This window comes from Coregonus clupeaformis, chromosome 19 (assembly GCF_020615455.1).
Source record: "Coregonus clupeaformis isolate EN_2021a chromosome 19, ASM2061545v1, whole genome shotgun sequence".
In the NCBI taxonomy this organism is placed as follows: domain Eukaryota; kingdom Metazoa; phylum Chordata; class Actinopteri; order Salmoniformes; family Salmonidae; genus Coregonus; species Coregonus clupeaformis.
In genome coordinates, this window is record NC_059210.1 from 6550149 (window position 1) to 6563090 (window position 12942).

General features: G+C 41.3%; 1 long non-coding RNA gene and 1 pseudogene across 2 annotated transcripts; both read left to right on the forward strand.

Annotated features, from left to right (window-relative positions):
* LOC121531462 overlaps positions 1-12942 on the forward strand; it is a 70334-nt pseudogene that overhangs the window by 17710 nt on the left and 39682 nt on the right.
* On the forward strand, positions 3788-8237 carry LOC121531540. Of its 2 annotated transcripts, none has more exons than XR_005994163.2 (5): positions 3788-4208; positions 4410-4519; positions 4683-4732; positions 6177-6272; positions 7188-8237. It is a non-coding gene; the product is annotated as an uncharacterized LOC121531540 (long non-coding RNA). The 2 variants fall into 2 exon arrangements; XR_006657075.1 differs by having other exon boundaries at positions 4413-4519.

Genomic DNA, 12942 nt, shown 5'->3' on the forward strand with positions numbered 1-12942 from the left:
TCTCCTCCCAGACCTGGACTAAAGCATCCGCCAACTCCTGGACAGTCTGTGGTGCAACGTGGCGTTGGTGGATGGAGCGAGACATGATGTCCCAGATGTGCTCAATTGGATTCAGGTCTGGGGAACGGGCGGGCCAGTCCATAGCATCAATGCCTTCCTCTTTCAGGAACTGCTGACACACTCCAGCCACATGAGGTCTAGCATTGTCTTGCATTAGGAGGAACCCAGGGCCAACCGCACCAGCATATGGTCTCACAAGGGGTCTGAGGATCTCATCTCGGTACCTAATGGCAGTCAGGCTACCTCTGGCGAGCACATGGAGGGCTGTGCGGCCCCCCAAAGAAATGCCACCCCACACCATGACTGACCCACCGCCAAACCGGTCATGCTGGAGGATGTTGCAGGCAGCAGAACGTTCTCCACGGCGTCTCCAGACTCTGTCACATGTGCTCAATGTGAACCTGCTTTCATCTGTGAAGAGCACAGGGCGCCAGTAGCTAATTTGCCAATGTTGGTGTTCTCTGGCAAATGCCAAACGTCCTGCACGGTGTTGGGCTGTAAGCACAACCCCCACCTGTGGACGTCAGGCCCTCATACCACCCTCATGGAGTCTGTTTCTGACCGTTTGAGCAGACACATGCACATTTGTGGCCTGCTGGAGGTCATTTTGCAGGGCTCTGGCAGTGTTCCTCCTGCTCCTCCTTGCACAAAGGCGGAGGTAGCGGTCCTGCTGCTGGGTTGTTGCCCTCCTACGGCCTCCTCCACGTCTCCTGATGTACTGGCCTGTCTCCTGGTAGCGCCTCCATGCTCTGGATACGCTGACAGACACAGCAAACCTTCTTGCCACAGCTCACATTGATGTGCCATCCTGGATGAGCTGCACTACCTGAGCCACTTGTGTGGGTTGTAGACTCCGTCTCATGCTACCACTAGAGTGAAAGCACCGCCAGCATTCAAAAGTGACCAAAACATCAGCCAGGAAGCATAGGAACTGAGAAGTGGTCTGTGGTCACCACCTGCAGAACCACTCCTTTATTGGGGGTGTCTTGCTAATTGCCTATAATTTCCACCTGTTGTCTATTCCATTTGCACAACAGCATGTGAAATGTATTGTCAATCAGTGTTGCTTCCTAAGTGGACAGTTTGATTTCACAGAAGTGTGATTGACTTGGAGTTACATTGTGTTGTTTAAGTGTTCCCTTTATTTTTTTGAGCAGTGTATAATATAGATATATATGCTACTGTTCCACAAAAAAATAAATATTGGTCGACTAACACCCTATCGACCAAATTATTGGAGTCAGCACTAGGCAAAATACTGTTAACGTTTTGTCTGCAACTCTCTGTCCATCCGCGCTTTAATAATTTTTCCAAAAACAAATTTACCCCCTAATTGGTAGTTACAGTCTTGTCCCATCGCTACTAACTCCTGTACGGACTCGAGAGAGGCGAAGATCGAGAGCCGTGCGTCCTTCGGAACACAACTCCACCAAGCCGCACTGCTTCTTGACACAATGCACGCTTAACCCGGAAGCCAGCCACACCAACGTGTCAGAAGAAACACCGTATACCTGGCGACCGTGTCAGCGTGCATGTGCCCTGGTCCGCCACAGCGCGATGGGACAAGGATATCCCGGCCAGCCAAACCCTCCCTTAACCCGGACGACGCTGGGCCAATTGTGTTTCGCCTCCCGGTATCGAACCAGGATCTGTAGTATGCAGTGCCTTAGACCGCTGCGACACTGGCGTTGTAATCTACTGGGAAGCCAAAATGTTCCCAAACTGGAGATTTAAATGATGATGGAGGATACTGATTTATCGACCCCACCTCTCACCATCATACAGAAATTGTTCCCGGCTGCTCCTCACAAAAGAACAGTTTGAAAGGCGCCAATTAAGATTATATAATTTTTTTGATTACAACGTGTGCATATGTGTTGTTCTAAAGGAATAGCGTGAAATGTTTTTTAAACTCAGATTTACTCAAGAGTTATAGTCCTACAATGCAGGCCTAGTGTTTTTATTTGTATGTATTTATTCAGATTCACAGTGCGGGCCCAACCGAGGTCCCCGGTACGAATACATGTACCGTTACACCCCTACTAATTACTGATCTGCAACCGCCAGACAATATGTGATAAAGTAAAAATCTGAAGCCCGCACCCGACCCTCACCCTCAAATATAGAAAATGAGCTGTAGACTACAGTCAAGAGATTGCGTAACGATTTTTTGACAGACCTTTTTAGATAGGCCTATGTTTCTGCTTATTATTTCCGACATTTTGGTAGGCTATTTGTTAGTCAACTTGTCTATAAATTAGATACATGCAGCTTATCTTCTGTCATTAGCCTACTTGTTGCCCTAAAATACTAAATAAACCCTTGCTCACCAGAATAATGTCATAAATCGATAGAATGAATGCTTCAATCTGGTTGACAACGGTGAAGTTTGTTTTCTCTTTCCTCTGTTTCTAGACCGGGGAGAAAATGCAATAATAATAAAAAAGATCCATGAAAAATGTCCAAATGTCATCAGTTTGAGCAGTTTTAAGGAAATTAAAAGCTGTTTAAATCACCCAACATGTTTCTAATAAGATTTCAGTTCGGCATAGATGTATATTTTATGTGGTTGAAATACTATCAGCTTTTAATGATGCGTATAAAAATGGCACCTTTCCCTAACCACGCATTCATTCTCTCAAGATGCTGAAATAAATAAATCATATTTCTCCACTCCTGTTCCCGAGTCAAAATGTACATTAGGTGTATAATTTTACTCCAAGGAAATGTTTAATTCTGTAGGAGTAAATATTATATTAGACTATGTGAGAGGATATAGACCTACAGTCAGTGTCCAGATTTCAGTTAGGCTACTATTCCATTTACCCATCTGAACAGTACAGTTCCTTTGAGGTATCATTTTGAATTCCCCTTCTTGTGACTGACGACTTTGTATAGCGCCTCACAATCATCACACATAACATATCCAGCACTGCTATCATCCTCTTTTACCACTTCAACAAATCTTTCCCAAACATTAGACTACTGTTCTGGCCCTCCCTTCTCTTCATTTTCAACCCTCCGTTTCGCAGCTTTTCTCTTCTTGAACTAAACTCAGACACTGTCCTTTTTGCCTCAGTGGATTGAAAAAACTCATTGATATTTAACCCGCCCGCCAACCATTCATCCAAACAATATTTAATTACCTTAAACCCGCCCGCCCCATTCGGAAAATATTCAGACCCCTTCACTTTTTACACATTTTGTTACTTTACTGCCTTATTCTAAAATTGATTAAATTGTGTTTTTTCCTCATCAATCTACACACAATACACCATAATGACAAAGCAAAAACAGGTATTTAGAAACATTTGCAAAAACTGAAATATCACATTACATAAGTATTCAGACCCTTTACTCAGTACTTTGTTGAAGCACCTTTAGCAGTGATTACAGCCTTGAGTCTTCTTGGGTATGATGCTACAAGCTTGGCACACCTTTATTTGGGGAGTTTCTCCCACTCTTCTCTGCAGATCCTCTCAAGGGCTGTCAGGTTGGATGGGGAGTGTCGCTGCACAGCTATATTCAGGTCTCTCCAGAGATGTTCGATCGGGTTCAAGTCCGGGCTCTGGCTGGGCCACTCAAGGACATTCAGACTTGTCCCGAAGCCACTCCTGCATTGTCTTGGCTGTGTGCTTAGGGTTGTTGTCCTGTTGGAAGGTGAACCTTCGCCCCAGTCTGAGGTCCTGAGTGCTCGAGAAGGTTTTCATCAAGGATCTCTCTGCACTGTAATCCCAAACAGTTGTACTAGCTCATAAGTAATAAGGTCATAACAGTCAAATGTCGTTATGCAGTTGACCAAACTATAAAGTGTTGAGCTCTGTTGAGATTTATGCCACTTTAATTGAAGAGGGCTCAATATTTTATAGGTAATTTGTGTGGAACGCTCAAAAAAGTTTAGGTAGTGTCATGACGTTATCGACGTCATGACGTTCTGGTGGGTGGGTCATCTCTCCCTCAGGAAAGCTGAGTCAGCCATCTTGAATTTGCCTTGATGCGGGGATGTGGAACACAGTTTAATTTGTTTTAATTTGTTTGCAATGCGCACTTTTATGCTGCCCGCTTGAAACCACCACCACCTCTGTTTTTATCATTAGTCTTATTGCCTTCGTTTTCTTAAGCGCCATCTTATCATCACCTCTGATTTGGTAAGTAACTCTAATGTTGTTGTTTTTCAAATTTAATTTCGATAGTCTTAAATGTGGAACTGGGAATACATTTGTACAATGTGCACAGTGAATATTTGTTGTAAATAGTTTAAAAATCCAAGTAATTGTAACTTTAGAAGTTGTTAAATATGTGACAAATACGTTACGTTACTTCATCTTACAACGGTGTAACGTTATTAGCAGGTCTCCTGGATGAACTACATTTCCCATAATGCATGTTTGCCCGGGACATTGACGGTGGAGGAAGGTCCATGAGTTTTCGCTGTTCGCCGGTAATGCAAGTGCGTACTGTGAGTATACTTATTTCAATAAGTGTCTGCCTTACACAGTAAATATTATACGTTATCGAGCTGTGTGTACGTGTGTGCTAGCGTGAAACGAACAATGCTAAACAACATAATGTGAGTGTGTTATCATGATGCTAACCAGGCCTGTGTTTGTATTTCTTCCTAGGCTCAAGTGTGTGGTTGTGAGATCATCTCGAAATCCTTTTAACAGTTCAGGTAGGATGTATTATGAAATAGTGTTACTAATGTAATACATTGCTAAAACCAAGTATAGAGTGTATTTGTTATAATTCATTGGTATTAGATTTAAAAGGTGATCGAATAGCTCCTGATTTGTAATGTCATTAATGCATTTCTTTTTGAAGCAATGTTTAAAAATGTTTTACAAGTGAATAGGTTGGTTTACTTTTAAGTTTAAATTTCCCACGTATCTCGTTAAAGTTTTGACCAATGAGCTAACTTGTTAAGTTGTGGCCAATGGGAGAGTGGACTGGTTGCCGGGAAAGAAAAGGGAGGGAAAAGTTGAAAGAAGGGAGAGGAGAGACGTTAGTGGGGTTGGTGAAGGAAAAACGACCAAAGGAAACGATAAAGAGAGAACAAAACCATACCTACAGAGTTTTTTTAAGGGAAATCCTGATTTTATTTCTATAAGAGAGTGTTTATTATTTAGTTAAGAAAGACCAAGTGGAGACTGAAGCTGCCGTCGAATTGTGGAGACATTCGACATCCTAGAGGTTAGCCTAGCATCGTGCAAGACTTGGAGAGAATTGCTTGTGACGATCAGTTCGGGTTTCCAACGGATGTCTGTTGCTGCTACCGAGTACTGGCTGCATTGATAGCTGTGGATCTTGTGAGGACACCTGCACGGAACTACTATATTTTGCTGAGGCATTATCTACAAGTAGTGAGTAACTACAAATGTGGGGTGGACTTCGGGACTTTATGTATGTCGTAATTTTTTTTATGAGCTCCAACGCGCGCCCAGGGTTTAATAAGCAAGCTTGCAAATAATTTGGACATGGGGTTGTGGAAAAATCATTGGGGTTTATAATTTGTATTTCTTTTGATGTGATACATTGAACATTTGATTAATATAGATCTTGAACCTTATGTCTGTTGTATTGGTGGAGTCATTTACTGTTTCAGTTTCATTTAATGCATGGGAAAGCATATCCTTATAACAATAACCAAGTCTATAATCATTCTATCTGAAGTTAATACCCTATTTGTCATTTACCCTAGCAAGTTTACAATAGGGATTCTTATTGGAGATGTCCTTCTCACCTAATATCCCATGCTGTTCAGATATTCTAAATAAGGTAATATCGTGAGAGTCAAATTCGAGCCTGGTGAGAGGATTACACTAATAATTGGTTTTATTTTGTGTTTCCACAGTCATTCTTTTGCTATTTCTCTAAATGTTTTTATCTCAACTGTGGGGTCAACAGTTGATCACTTGAACCCTTTATTAATACTTTGTTAAATACAAAGAACAACAACAGAAATAGCAGATCTATAAGCACACAACTTTGATGCTTTGCTTGTTAATAACTAACTTGCTTATCTTTTAACATTTTCATTTTTACTATAATTAGTGTACAATGAATGTTTTTGATATTTGTGTAATTATTATTGTAATGGATATTTTTTGTCCATGTAGGAACAACGTGATGTAAATATGAGACGGGCCCTCGTCCTTCGTGCACTTCCTGTGTACCTGCGTGAAGATGCCTCCAAGTTTTTCAGGACCTGTAATGTAAGTGTACTGGCCTCACTATCAATCCCTTTGCTTAGCTATTCAGTCAGCTTAAACATGACATCACTCAAAGAACTCTAGGAGAACCAGAGGGGCATTCCAGAAAGCAGGTTATGTGAAAACCATCAGTATAGCCAATTGTATTTTTTCCAACAACGTAATTTCAAAGTCCGTGTTTCTAGTTTGTCGCCGCATTGAGTATGAGATAAAATGTTTTTATATTTCATTTCCAGCCGATTTAAATAAAACAAAATAGCCTAATATAAAACATTGAACAACATTCAACCACTTCCTTAAAGGCTAATATAAAATAAAGTGATGTTAAATTCAAAATGAAAAGACGACTGCATCTGAAACTCTGTCAGTGATTTATATAACAGCCGCAGCCAGAAAATGTCTGCTTCCTGTTTTCTCCCGTTGCCATGGTGAATAACCGTATCGGAGCTCCATTGATGATGGCTTTTTACTAGTCGTCAGGCACAAGCTCAACTCCGAGTTAACGTACTCTGAGTCAACTTACCTAACTCAGATCAGCTGTTCTGTAACTGAAAACTCAGTTTCACTTCACAGGGTAAGTCAACTCTGAGTTCAGGGTTAGGCTCAGTTTGTTGAACCTCCTTTCTGGAATAGCCCCCAGGACCTGTTTATGAAGTTTCCTTGAGTTGTTATTCTGCAAACTGACATGTAGAAATTACATAAATGAAAAGGTAAGTATAAAGAATTCCACTAAACAAAAGTATGCTTACAGGTAGGTGTGAAACTAACATAAAATAATAAGCATGTGTAAAGAAAATAGTTTAAACATGTAGCTTAGTTGCAGTCTAAGTGCAAAGTGACCGTAATGTCTAGACATCATTAGCATGATTTGTATCCTTGAGGGGCTGAACTCATTTTTGTATTATTTGTGTTTTATAGTCAGCAGATGGTCCAGACCTCACTGACACTCCGGTGGCTCTCCTGACAGTTGTCACTGATGATACTACTGATGCGGCCCTCTTCAGCCCTGAGAGCATCTGTATTGTCGTGGAAGATGAAATACTTGTGAGTGGTCCCACACACCTGGCTGACTCATTTCTCCTGCTCTTTGGGTATGTCTATGCACTAGACCTACAGTACCCAAAGAATCTCGAGCTTACATTCACATTTATCCAAAAAGTTGTGATGTGTCTTGAGGACAACAAACCACTGAAAGAGCGTCTACTGACACTGAAGAATGATTTGTTCAATGAGTGAATCACTCAGAATGGACTATTTGTTGAGCTGAGTATTGAGGATGTTTTTTGTTTTTTTCCCCTCTTTACAAATGTAATAATTTGCCTCTTCTACCTCATGTTTAATATGTTACACTGTTTGCCTCTTCTACCTCAGATTTAATACATTGATTGTTAATAGATAAATATCACAACATTGACGTATTGCCAAGCCCAAGTTTTTGTACTGTACTTGTGGGAAACGACTGTTGAATTCATGCACTATACATGTTTAATGTTGTGTGACCTAATGCTTACCTTGATGTTGCCAGTTGAAGTACGGCACAGTAGAAACCAGTACTTTTATTTGAATGTTTTATTTTAAAAAAGTGAGTTGCAGCCTTCAAGGTACAGTAAGTGCCAAAACGTTTTAAATGGCTCCACATTCTAATAGTTGTCATTGCTGTTGAGGATGGATTATAATTAGACTCTTATTGAATTTTTATCATGAAGCCTTTGTGAGTTTTTATCATAATGTTTACTGAATAAGTTGATATGGAGACCCAAAATACTGAATCTACCCTCTGTAGCAATGACCACTATCAGAATATGGAACTATTAACACTTAATGTACTTTAAAACACATTTTGTTTTTATGGAGTCATTTCCTTTTTTGTTTTAATTTATGACAAGCACTTTGTTTTGACTGAGCTCCTTTTGATTCGTGCCTTTTTAAAAGCACATTGTGTTGAATAAAAAAAAAGTTAAATTGTCACTGTGGTGTCACTTTCATGTTTTCTAACATTATTCGCTGATTATAATTGTGTAATGGACCGACATCAGTATTTCAGTTTAGAATTAATTTTGATTGCATGTCCCACATTATGAGTTGAAGAATATTGAACATTTTGAGTGTATTTCACACATTATATGAGTTGAAGAATATTTAATATTTTGAGTGTATTTCCCACATTTATGAGTTGAAGAATATTGAAAGTTGAGTGTATTTCCCACATTATGAGTTGAAAAATATTGAAAATGTTGAGTATATTTCCCACATTATATGAGTTGAAAAATATTGAAAGTTTTGAGTGAATTACTCCCTAATTATAAGTTGAGGAATATCAATATTTATAAGATAACATTGAGATAATTTAAGGCAACTAAATGTAATTTTTATTTTATGTAAACTTAAAACATTTAAAAACATCACTAAAATATTTTTGTGTAATCTGTTACAAAATAATTTGAGTTATGTGAACTTATTAGGGTTTACAGTGTGTACTTTGCTCTGTAAATTTTTCCCTTGATCCTGACTAGTCTCCCAGTCCCTGCCGCTGAAAAACATCCCCACAGCATGATGCTGGCACCACCATGCTTCATTGTAGGGATGGAATTGGCCAGGTGATGAGCGGTGTCTGGTTTCCTCCAGACGTGACGCTTTGCATTCAGGCCAAAAGAGTTCAATCTTGGTTTTATCAGACCAAAGAATCTCGTTTCTCATGGTCTGAGAGTCCTTTAGGTGCCTTTTGGCAAACTCCAAACTGGTTGTCATATGCCTTTTACTGAAGAGTGGCTTCCGTCTGGTTACTCTACCATAAAGGCCTGATTGGTGGAGTGCTGCAGAGATGGTTGTCCTTCTGGAAGGTTCTCCTATCTCCACAGAGGAACTCTGGAGCTCTGTCAGAGTGACCATTGGGTTCTTGGTCACCTCCCTGACCAAGGCCCTTCTCCCCCGATTGCTCAGTTTGGCCGGGCGGTCAGCTCTAGAAAGAGTCTTGGTGGTTCCAAACTTCTTCCATTTAAGAATGATGGAGGCCACTGTGTTCTTGGGGACCTTCAATGCTGCAGACATCTTTTGGTACCCTTCCCCAGATCTGTGCCTCAACACAATCCTGTCTCGGAGCTCTACGAACAATTCCTTCGACCTCATGGCTTGGTATTTGCTCTGACATGCACTGTCAACTGTGGGACCTTATATAGACAGGTGTGTGCCTTTCCAAATCATGTCCAATCAATTGAATTTACTACAGGTGCCCTCCAATCAAGTTGTAGAAACATCTCAAGGATGATCAATGGAAACAGGTGCACCTGAGCTGAATTTCGAGTCTCTTAGCAAAGGGTCTGAATACTTACGTAAATAAGGCATCTTTTTTTTGCAAAAATGTCTAAAAACATGTTTTTGCTTTTTCAATATGGGGTATTGTGTGTAGATTGAGGGGGAAAAAATATTTCATCGATTTTAGAATAAGGCTGTAATGTAACAAAATGTGGAAAAAGTGAAGGGGTCTGAATACTTTCTGAATGCACTGTAACCACAGGGACTGTGGGTTATAGGTCAACCCGCGCAGCACTAGTGTGGGTGTGTGTATGTTTCTATGTCTGTGTGTGTGTGTACACACTGCGGCGGCGACTGGTGCTGGAGGCTTTGAAAGGAAATAATTAAATGGGAGAGTGGAGGTCACTTCCTAATTTGTGTTCCGCCAAGAGAGAGAAAAAGAGGGTGAGGAATGCAGGAATGATTGATAAAGCTGGTACACAGAGTGTGGCGCTGTCGTCATAGCACCGGGCCTACCCCAGACTTGTATTTATTTTCCCCCGGCCACCGCAGACACAAACCAGCAGTCTGGTTGCTTACTACCCCCGGCCAGACCAACAGCTGCTCTCCCTTGCTGCTCCCCCCCTAATACACAAACATATACTCCACATACAGACACGTACACACACACACACACACACACACACACACACACACACTAGGGTTTAATAGCGGGATCCGGGTTAGCAAGATTTACTGCCCAAACTAAAATCAAATCAAATTTGATTGGTTGCATACACATATTTAGCAGATGTTATTGCGGGTGTAGGGAAGTGCTTGTGTTCTTAGCTCCAACAGTGCAGTAATATCTAACAACACAACAAAACACACTTATCTATGCTGCAATAGTCTATGTGCCAGGGGGCTAGGGTCAGTCTGTTATATCTGGTGTAATTCTCCTGCCTTATCTGGTGTCCTGTGTGAATTTAAGTATGCTCCCTCTAATTCTCTCTCTCTCCCTCTCTCCCTCTCCTCCTGGAGGACCTGAGCCCTAGGATCATGCCTCAGGACTACCTGGCCTGATGACTCCTGGCTGTCCCCAGTCCACCTGGTCGTGCTGCTGCTCCAGTTTCAACTGTTCTGACTGCGGCTATGGAACCCTGACCTGTTCACCGGACGTGCTACCTTGTCCCAGACCTGCTGTTTTCGACTCTCTCTCTCTACCGCACCTGCTGTCTCGACCTCTGAATGCTTGGCTATAAAAACCAACTGACATTTACTCCTGAGGTCCTGACCTGTTGCACCCTCTACAACCACTGTGATTATTATTTGACCCTGCTGGTCATCTATGAACGTTTGAACATCTTGAGGAACAATATAGCCTTAATGGCCATGTACTCTTATAATCTCCACCTGGCACAGCCAGAAGGGGACTTGCCAGCCAGAAGAGGACTAGCCTCCCCACAGAGCCTGGTTCCTCTCTTGGTTTCTTCCTGCCTTTCAAGGGAGTTTTTCCTAGCCACAGTACTTCTACATCTGCATTGCTTGATGTTTGGGGTTTTAGGCTGGGTTTTACATCTGCTGATGTAAAAAGGGATTTATGAATACATTTGATTGATTGATTGATCTAAAAAGTAATTAATGGAATAAAGAAATCTAGAAATACTAGGACGAGCAATGTTGGAGTTTGGAGAATATTTATATATGTGTGTGTGTGTGTGTGTGTGTGTGTGTGTGTGTGTATGTGATGGGATATATAGACAATATGGACAGTACATGTATAGAATATGAAGTATACAGTGGCTTGTGAAAGTATTCACCCCCCCATGGCATTTTTCCTAATTTGTTGCCTTACAACCTGTAATAAATAAAAAAATGTGGGAGTTTGATTTAAACAACATGCCTACCACTTTGAAGATGCAAAATATTTTTTCTTGTGAAACAAACAAGAAATAAGACAGAAAAACAGAACACTTGAGCGTGCATACCTATTCACCCCCCACAAAGTCAATACTTTGTAGAGCCACCTTTTGCAGCAATAACAGCTGGAAGGCTCTTGGGGTATATCTCTATACGATTGGCACATCTAGCCACTGGGATTTTTGCCCTTTCTTCAAGGCAAAACTGCTCCAGCTCCTTCAAGTTGGATGGGTTCCGCTGGTGTACAGCAATCTTTAAGTCATACCACAGATTCTCAATTGGATTGAGGTCAGGGCTTTGACTAGGCCATTCCAAGATATTTAAATGTTTCCCCTTAAACCACTCAAGTGTTGCTTTAGCAGTATGCTTAGGGTCATTGTCCTGCTGGAAGGTGAACCTCAGTCCCAGTCTCAAATCTCTGGAAGACTGAAACATGTTTCCCTCAAGAATTTCCCTGTATTTAGCGCCATCCATCATTCCTTCAATTCTGACCAGTTTCCCAGTCCCTGCCGATGAAATACATCCCCACAGCATGATGCTGCCACCACCATGCTTCACTGTGGGGATGGTGTTCTCGGGGTGATGAGAGGTGTTGTGTTTGCGCCAGACATAGCATTTTCCTTGATGGCCAAAAAGCTCAATTTTAGTCTCATCTGACCAGAGTACCTTGTTTCATATGTTTGGAGAGTCTCCCACATGCCTTTTGGCAAACACCAAACGTGTTTGCTTATTTTTTTCTTTAAGCAATGGCTTTTTTCTGGCCACTCTTCCATAAAGCCCAGCTCTGTGGAGTGTACGGCTTAAAGTGGTCCTATGGACAGATACTCCAATCTCCACTGTGGAGCTTTGCAGCTCCTTCAGGGTTATCTTTGGTCACTTTGTTGCTCTCTGATTAATGCCCTCCTTGCCTGGTCCGTGAGTTTTAGTGGGCGGCCTTCTCTTGGCAGGTTTGTTGTGGTGCCATATTCTTTCAATTTTTTAATAGTGGATTTAATGGTGCTCCGTGGGATGTTCAAAGATTCTGATATTTTTTTATAACCCAACCCTGATCTGTACTTCTCCACAACTTTGTCCCTGACCTGTCTGGAGAGCTCCTTGGTCTTCATGGTGCCGCTTGCTTGGTGGTGCCCCTTGCTTAGTGGTGTTGCAGACTCTGGTGCCTTTCAGAACAGCTGTATATATACTGAGATCATGTGACACTTAGATTGCACACAGGTCAACTTTATTTAACTAATTATGTGACTTCTGAAGGTGCACCAGATGTTATTTAGGGGTTTCATAGCAAAGGGGGTGAATACATATGTACACACCACTTTTCCGTTATATATTTTTTTGAATATCTTGAAACAAGTTATTTTCTTCATTTCACTTCACTAATTTGGACTATTTTGTGTATGTCCATTAGATGATATCCAAATAAAAATCAATTTAAATTACAGGTTGTAATGCAACAAAATAGGAAAAACACCAAGGGAGATGAATACTTTTGCAAGGCACTGTATCTGAAGAATACAGTTGAAGT